Raw genomic sequence first — 8408 nt, 5'->3', positions numbered from 1 at the left:
GTCATTACCCAGGTGAGGCTTCCCACTTTGGACCTGTGAAAGTACACAAATCCAGTTTTTAAATTACTCAAAGACATTTGTGTTAATTTCTTGTACTCAAGCCTACTTGAACAGGGAGTGACAAACCAGTGATAGTCACTCCATCGTAGCACTTGGAAGGACTGTCACTGGCGCTCACACTAGAAACAATGACAAGCATTCTCTGGCGAAAAAGGCTTGTGATTATGGGAGGAGGGGAAGAAGATCTGTTGGCCCCAGAATCCCCTGGGCTATTCTCTGGAGGACTGAGGAGGAGGGAGGGAGTTGACCTACCCTGAGCTCAACCATCTGATGAGCATTCTGTGCGTTGTAACTCAGACAACTCGCTTGCTGTTGCTTGTATGGCTTAGATGCAGGGTGGGTTGCTATGCCATACAAATCCACCCTTTATCATTAATGGAGCTCTTAAAGGTGTTAATTTTGGCAGGAACTTCCTTACTGCTTTAGAAAAGCCTTATCTAGCTTGACAAATAAAATCCAAGCTGTACACAGTAGTTACATAAAGGTTTGACTCAATTAGTTTAAGTGAAATATGCTGGAGTTTGACAAGGAGGGGATAAGACACATTTTGATTTCTTGCGTTGCTTAACTTTTAAAGCTGTTTTGATGCCTTTCAAAGTGGCTTTAACATTTTACAACTCCATGTTTCTCTTATTTTTAAAAAGGTTTTTTTAATAAAGAAAATTATCATTTATTTTAAAGTTTAAATTATACTAATGTGCCCACAGAAAATTAATTACTTGTGTTGTCCACTGACATGGAAATAAAAAGGACTTACCACTTAGGTTACTTTGTTGCAGGAAACAAGGAAACAGAAGGAAGCAAGGACACACAAAGCACACATTTATTTTTTTCTGATATTTAAATTATAATGGAAAAATGATGAAAGCCCTGATTCTTCCCAGGATTCCTGCACCACATGCCCCAAGCTTCTTGATTGCATTTCTTTCCTTGTACATGAAACCCCATATCTGAGGTTTCAATATAGGGGTTTCTTGGCAGAGGTATGCAGAATATTTTGGCAGGGACATAAGCAGGCATGTTTGTAAGTCCACGTTTTAAAAAAGGCTATCCTTGTTCAAACTCAATTTTAAAAGTAACCACAGTTTTGTCAGCTAGCTGTCAAACCTTCCCACTGCCCTGAAGTGGGTGGCTCACACTTTCCTCCTTTCCTAAGCCCTTAAGAGTCTTGAGAAAGGCTGGAAAAGTGTAAGGAACTTGATAAGATCCATGTTCAAAACAAAAATAATGATCCACCCAAAGGATCTCATTATGAATGTGGTGATCTACTGCCTCCCCTCTTTCTTGAGGAAAGATCACTTACAGTTTTGGTTTCTATTGACAGCTCAGCTGCTGACAGCTGTCAAGAGAAAGCAAGATGAGTGTAGACTCTGGGTGCCTGCTGCACTTGGACAGGATGGGCAATGGGCAAATGGAGTAAGCGTAACTAGCAAAAATATGAAGTCTCTCTGTCCAATATTCCCACATTTGCCTAACTAGAAAGGATCCATCTGTTTGTGCTGAGTGCACAGCTGTTCAGAAGCTAATTATTGCCTCATTTCTTACATTCATAGTCCAACAAAATGATAGAGGCAGACAGAGGAGACAACATTGGACTGTAAAGAAAGGGAAATAATGCCATATGGGACAGAGGAAGGTTAATCTATAATGTGAGTGTATATGTGTGTGTTTCTCTGTTTGATAACTATACTAAGGCCCAAATTTGACAAGCCATCATTTACACAATCACTAAATAAGTGGTGGAATTTAAGTGGTAAATAAGCTCAGAAATCTCAATCTGAAAGGTAACAGAGGGGAGATGATGATTATTGATGATGATTATGACAACAAGGACATTACATTTTTACCCTCCCTTTCCTTCTCTTGCAAAGGACCCATGTTATCCTCAGAACAACAGCACTGTAAGGTAGGTTAGGCTGGGAGTTTGTGACAGGCGCAAAGTTACTCAGTGAGCTTCCTTTTCGTATGGAAGAAAACATTTCTTAATTATTCATTTATTTATTTCAATTTTTATATAGTGCCCCATTCCCATAGGCCAGTTCACAAGAAATTAAAACCAAGTGAAAACAACCATATAAAATACAACTGATCTAGGAACTCATCTGGGAAGGCTGGTCAGAAGGGATACATTTTAACTCCCTCTTGAAGCTAACAAGCTGGGATGCCTGATGCATCTCTCCCAGCAGGGCATTCCACAGTTTAAGGGCGACCACTAAGAAAGTACTCTTGGTAGTTAGCAGTAATCTTACAGAAGCAAACTTCAGAAGATTATCCCCAGAGGATCTTAGCAGACAAGGTGGAATATATGGGCAAAGGCTCTCCTGAAGATAGTTTGGACCCAAGCCATGAAAAGCTTTAAAGGTAATTACCAGCACCTTGTACTATATCTGGAAATGTATGGCCAGCCAGTGAAGACACTTTTATATCAGTGGTAAATGGTCTCTCTATGATTACTCAGAGACCAGCCTGGATGCACTAGCTACAGCTTCTGGATGAGTCTTAATTGTAGCTCTGTGTGGAGTGCATTGCAGAAATCAAGCCTAGAAGTTCTTCCAGTGCAAATTGCAAACATTGGAAACTTGAATGTGAATTAGGGCACAGCAGAGGGCAAAGAATTTGCCACTCCCCCACACCTCATTCTACCAGGTCCTAATCCAGATCAGGACTCCAGTCCTTGCACTTCATTACTGAAAAGCCAATTCAGGCAATTGATAGAAACATCCTGGTTTGGCCTTGCCATGCTTCCTGCCAACTAATCTGCCATTTCCAGCTGCTAAGAGGACTTTCAATTAGGCATAAGGTATCAGAAATCAATACAGATAACAAAATACACAAAACCTATTAGCTATCCTGTTGGCAGACTTAAGCCTTACGCATTCAAAAAACCAAAGTGAGATTTCCATGAATAACAACATTAATTAATACTTTTTTTCTGCCTCCCTGCAGTGTCTTGAGTGCCTTTAGAGATCTGCTCTACAGCCCTCACCTGCATCCTCATAGCACAGTCAGATCCGTGCCCGGCAGGTTCAACTTCTTTTAAAAAATGAGCACACTTAGGGTTGGATCCAACCTTCATCCATGCAACAGGATTTCCCTGTCCTTTCCTCTCCCTGGAGATGCCCAGATCTGCTCCAGAGGATTCCCCAGTTGTCAGGAGCAACATTGGAAAGGATATAGTACAGAAGGCGGGCACAAGGAGGAGGAAGAAATTCATTCTTCCAGCAGTTCTCCCCTGCTGGTAGATATTATTATGCCCACATGCTGCTGTGACGATAAGCACTACTTTGTCAACGTTGTACTCTATTATTTCAGATATAAAATAAAGTATACACACAGATTTTTACACTGAAGTTCTCATGCAGAGCAATAGCTATTAGTATAAACAGTATTAAATACTGTACAATAACAAGTGTGCAAGTGTCTAGAAAAACAGGTTCAATGTCTAAAACAAGGACAAAACACAGAGAAATTGGAAAGTGGTGGAGTGCAAGGAGATGATCAGACAACAGACACTCTTCATAGAATCATAGACTAGTAGAGTTGGAAGGGGCCATGAAGGCCATTGGGTTGAAGCCCCTGCTGTTGCAGGACACCACGTTACACCATCCCACTCAGATGGCTGCCCAGTTTCACCTTGAATGTCTCTAGTGTGGGAGAGCCCATGACCTCTCTAGGCAGCTGGTTCCACTGTTGTATTGCTCTGACAGTGAAGAAGCTTTTCCTGATGTCCAGCCTGAATCTGGATACTTGCATCTTGAATTGATTGGTCCATGTCCTACACTCTGGCATCAGCAGAACACAGGGCAGGGACTCAGGAGATTCTGGTCCCCATTCAGCCATGGCACCAACTGAGTGACTTTGGGCCAGTTACAGTCTCTCAGCCTAACCTACCTCACAGGGTGGTTGTTGTGGGGATGAGATTGAAAGGAGGAAAGGAGAATTATATAAGCCACTTTGAGTTCTTTATAAGAAGGGTAGGATATACATTTAATGAATAAATAATCATATCCACCATAGATAACCACCTTTTTATTTAAGCGGCATTTTAACTGTTAATATTATTGGATTTTACCTGGCCAGGGCGGCTTATTTTATATTGGTATTTTTGTATTTTTAACCTAATGTTTATATTTTTTTAATTTAATATTATAATTATTTTTTAACTTATTGTTGTAAGCCGCCCCGAGGCTTCGGCGAATGGGGCGGCATAAAAATGTTTTAATAAATAAATAAAATAAAAATAAATAAATAACATAATGTTGTTTATTGAGGGCAGGAATTTAATCCATGTTTGCAGAATAATTCAAACCCTTTCCAGAGCCAGGCTGAAGATTGAAAATTTGTGTGTTAGATGTAGATGTTATAAATAGCTCAATAATAAAAATGTAAGAGGGTATGAGGAAAGGGGTGTATGTCTGAGACCATGGTGTGAAATAATAAAAGAAGTGAAGTAGGAGGAAAATATTTCAGGAGCATGAAGAGTTAAATTAGTAATTTAAATGTGGTAAAAAATAAGAAGCAAATGAAAAATGAATCAAAAGAGAGATGTGATCCCAAGCAAAGCACATTAAACAAGCTACAGTATTTTGGATAGAAGTAAGAGAGAAAAGATAAGAAAGATTAGTTTAAACTAATTAGAAATCCAGACAAGCATTAGATCAGCCTCCTGATAAAAGCTAATGAATGAAAAAATACACACTGGCAGATTTGAGCAACAGGGAGCAAAAGTGACAAAAATTGCAGCAGAATTGGAGTGATAATTTAAGCTCAGAGAAGGTCTGAATCTTGAAACCTGACTAGGAGAATAAAAAATGACAGTATGTGTCTTTAACGTGAAAGGAAAAGAAAACAATTATCTGTGTTTTTCTCATGTTAGCTTTGGTAACATTTGGACATCACATCCGAAATGGTAGAGAAGCAACTGGATGTAAATGAAAGGACAGAAGGAGAAAGAGAGACGGGGTCAGCAGTAATTGAGGTCCTACAGATATACGGCAGTAATTGAGGTCCTACAAAGAGATAAATGTGGAATCTGCCACGTTGGGATACAGGCTACTGGGAAAGAAATATCAGAAGACTAGATGAGCATAGAATCCAGAAGGATGTGTACAAACAGAGAAACGATGGAAATGAAAGAGTCAGTGATGAAAACCTTGACTGAACGGTTCAAGAAATATACTGAAACAAACCAAAGCCGCAGAAAACAAACAGTGTGAGAAATTAAGAGGGAGTTATTCATGCAGCATTAAGATCAAGTTAAATGAGTACCAAATACAGTTTTGGATTCTAGCATCAATTAATTACGCATGATTCACAACAGTTTTTGTGGAGCACAATCACAGCTTTCCAGACTGGAGCAGCCATCAGAAAAAGCTTCATCTCTGTCAGAGCAATACAACAGTGGAACCAGCTGCCTAGAGAGGTGGTGGATTCCCCACACTAGAGACATTCAAGATGAAACTGGACAGCCATCTGAGTGGGATGGTGTAACGTGGTGTCCTGCAACAGCAGGGGCTTCAACCCAATGGCCTTCATGGCCCCTTCCAACTCTACTATTCCATGAGTCTATGATTTCCAAATGATCCATCTTAATGAAATGTTCTATATCAACTTCCTTGCAAGGTTCCCCTTGCTTTAAGGAGAGAAAGCTGCAGTACTGCACACTTGGCTCCCATGGACCACTGGCTAATTCTGCTGGACCCTGCCATCAACCTGTATTGACTGTGTGCCTGAGAACACATCTGATACTCCCTGCAGTTACATATTGCAAGAGAAGATCTGGTTTGGTGAGAAAATTGTCTTTCAGAATTGCACATCCATGATTACCGATCTCAGTGAGGAACGGCTTTAATGTTTTAAACTGCAAGTCACTTTAGTATTAGTCAGAAATGTGTGTAACTTAAAAAAGAAGAAACACACACACACATGTGCATGCAGACAGAGGAAGAGTAAGGCATCCCTGGGCTCCCTGGAGAAGTGTTGGCAAAGCAGTGCTATAGAGTACTGTGAAGAGAAGCAGGCAGCAAGATGAACAACTGGTTGGATCCAGAATTAAGCTGATCAATTGCACTGGAAGAAGGGCGCTTCCTGACCTCCTCCATCCCAAGGCAGCCCCTCCAGCTTCCCACACACAAAATGTCTAGACCCCCTGCTGAATGGGATGAGTTGTGGTGAGTGAGAGTGACCTTCAAGAGTGGTACCTTTCCTCTCATGAAAGGCAGCAGTTCTCAACTCAACCCAGTAAACTCCAAAAATATAAATATGGAAGGAAAAGAAACTGGGATATACAAGCTAAAGAAGGCTTCTTAGAAAGGAGGAGAGAGAAAGAACTTTCTGGCAAAATCTATCCTGTATAATGAAAATATCCAAAAATGTTTTGAATAACCCCTATCATTCCTTTGGTTTATGAAAAGCTCGCACCTATTATCAATTTCTTGGATGCCATGCATGAAAAATACAATAATAAATAAATTTATTTTGCAACAAGTTCAGAAATGTCAGGGAGAGAATGTGATGTCCTGGAAACACATCATTTCTCACTGGGCTCAGCCATGAAAAAAAGGGGGGTAAAAATAAAGGTTGTGACCGTACCTCTTCGGGGTGGCTTTTCCTTTCCATTGATTAACCACAGCAAGCTCTCTCCCTCACACACACATCATGTCAGGCACAGAAACAGAGCTTCCCAATTAGATGGACTGGTGATAAAACTGGAGTCCCACCAGTGCTCTTTTTACGAATTAGATGGAGCAAGGGTGCAGTCCTGCAACTTAATTCACCATAAAGCACCACTGAACTCAGTGCGACTTATGTCTGGGTAGGCAAGCAAATGCTTGCAGTCCTAAGCCCACTTACCACAAGTGAGTCCTATTCAGGCAAACGAGTTTAGATAGCAGTGTGCTGCAAGTTACGTCAGGGAAAAGTCATCTATCACACCATATCCAATGTGTTACATGAGCACTAACATAAATAACACTGCAGAAGATTAAGACCATTGGTCCAATGCCAACAGTGTTAGCAGACACAATACATTTTCTGGTGAACCCCACTAATACTAGTGGCAGTACTATGCTAGAATCAGGTTCTCACTGATTTCTGACAGGATGCTGAACATATTGAAAGGGAAGCATCTCTGCATAGCTTAAATCCCCCCTCCAACACACACACACACACACACACACACACACACACACACACATTTCATTGCAACGTAAGCTTTGTTCTCTGCATAGCAACAGTGGCTTCAAAAATATCATTCCAGAATGACAGGCAACAAAGGAAGGGCTCATGTCACTCTTCTTATACAGCTAATAAGGAGGAATTGTTTCCTGCCTGGCATGTGGAAAAACTTTGTCAACTGAAAAAAAGGTGACAGATCCCAAATCCATTCTGCTCTCTCCCTCTCTCTCTCCCTCTCTCTCAACTGAGCATAATTGCTTGTTTTGTTGGAATCTAGGCACCTATCTCCAGGAAACTATTTACATGTCAATTGTTCTGTTTCAATTTAATGTAGCAATAAGGCTCCAGTAGTGCTGAAAATGTAAACACTTTATACTTTGGGGGTAAACTTGTTGTTCATTTCTGTCATTGTAACCAGGTGAAGAAAATCCTCTGCCCAAAGGACCACTTTCACCTGGCACCCACTTGACTTTCTCTTTGGTGCCTTTAGAGGACACTCAGAACACATTTGCAATTGAGGAGTTAGTTGGTGTGCTGCCCATGTATCCTTTCACACCTGTACCCTGGGCTTGAGTCCTGAAATAGTTAAGTATATTCTGTATGCATGTGCACATGCATGTGCATCTGCTAGTTGCAGGTCTGAGATGGTACTGCTCAGAAATGAAACTCTGAAGACACTGGCAGGCATCAGGGCTGACACCTGGGAAAGAAGCATCTAGGATAGGTACCAGTTATCAGTGTTGGTCTTAGCAAGATGAAGCAGCTCATTTTTGAGGAAGGTGAGGGCTAATCAGGTATATTCAAAACAACATGTGATTAATAGGAAGTATATAAATCTTAAAGGAACCACAGTTAGATTGAACCTCAGTCTAGACCTAAAGTGTGAAGCTGCTATGGGCCAGCTCTGCCCATCGTCATTTCTTTAAGGGGTCCCTCACAGCAGCAGGATAAATGTATGCATTGCTTTCTCTCTCTCTCTTTCTCTCTGCTCTTCATACTCTAGGTGCTGAACTCTTTTGCTTTGCATAGTTAAATCCTGCTCATGGCATTGTACTTTGAAACATTGTTCTTTAGCACCATGCCTTATGGTTTGAGAAAGTATTTTTGCATTCATTTTGTTGGGTTGTGTTTGGCTCTGTACCCTCTTAAAGCAAAAAGAGTAATAATCCCTT

This window comes from Varanus komodoensis, unplaced genomic scaffold (assembly GCF_004798865.1).
Source record: "Varanus komodoensis strain SLA01 unplaced genomic scaffold, ASM479886v1 scaffold5, whole genome shotgun sequence".
Taxonomy (NCBI): domain Eukaryota; kingdom Metazoa; phylum Chordata; class Lepidosauria; order Squamata; family Varanidae; genus Varanus; species Varanus komodoensis.
This window is presented reverse-complemented; position numbering follows the sequence as displayed.